This window comes from Octopus bimaculoides, chromosome 6, assembly GCF_001194135.2.
Source record: "Octopus bimaculoides isolate UCB-OBI-ISO-001 chromosome 6, ASM119413v2, whole genome shotgun sequence".
Taxonomy (NCBI): Eukaryota; Metazoa; Mollusca; class Cephalopoda; order Octopoda; family Octopodidae; genus Octopus; species Octopus bimaculoides.
In genome coordinates this window covers 111254074-111255063 of record NC_068986.1, presented here as the reverse complement: position 1 = coordinate 111255063, position 990 = coordinate 111254074, and positions in this window count along the sequence as shown.

Sequence of the window (990 nt, the reverse complement as noted above, 5' to 3'; positions counted from 1 at the left end):
CGCAGTTTAGTGCAGCTGTGTCAAATTCTCTTATACACCAGATGTGCCATTAAAACTCTTGATTGGACCATGTCAGGTGGGGGAGAAGAGCCATGCAAGGAACGTGAAAATCACGGTGGTGCCCCAGCATGACCGCAGCCACTTGGCTGAAACACATAAATAAATAAATAAATATATATATATATATATATATATATATACACATATAAAATGGGCTTCCACACATTTTCCGTCGACCGAATTCCCTCACAAATACCATTATATAGCAACAGAGAGACATTAGTTACTTCTGTTCTTCGTATTTCACGTTTAATTTCTTCTTTTATTCTTTTATTCCTATAGTTTACAGAAAATTATTTTTGGCAAGTCTGGCCGCGAGTAGTCACCAAAAATCTATAATGATTATTTTAGTGTATTCATCATTGAACTTGTCAATCTCTGCTCACATATATTTTGCTGCATGGTATCTTAATCGAGTTATAATCTTCATAACCCTTGATTACCCCAAACCGCAAACACATTTGTTGACGATAGATCTTCAAAATCATTGTCTCGAATTGTCTGACCTCATAGTTATATTCTACATATATTTTATTCTATTGAATATAGAACAATGAAAAACAGAAAAACAATCCTTGGTAACGAATATACGTGTATGTTATTAACAAAAATTTAAAAGTATTTTCTTTTGTTGGCAGTTGTATGTCATAAGAGGGTATTGTGTAGCTTTAAGTGAACTAACGATGTCCAACACGGGGCGACAAGATTAAATGTCATGAACGATACATTAAAGATTTCCGTAATGTGTGCAAAGACATCAATAACCTTGTCAAATACCACTCAAATAACATTCAACACCAACAATAAAGGAACTCGTGTTTACCACATATTTTCCTAATCAATAACATTCTGACATTTACATAGGTACATACGAATATACATACAGATATATGTGTGTAAATGTATATATATATATATATATATATATAT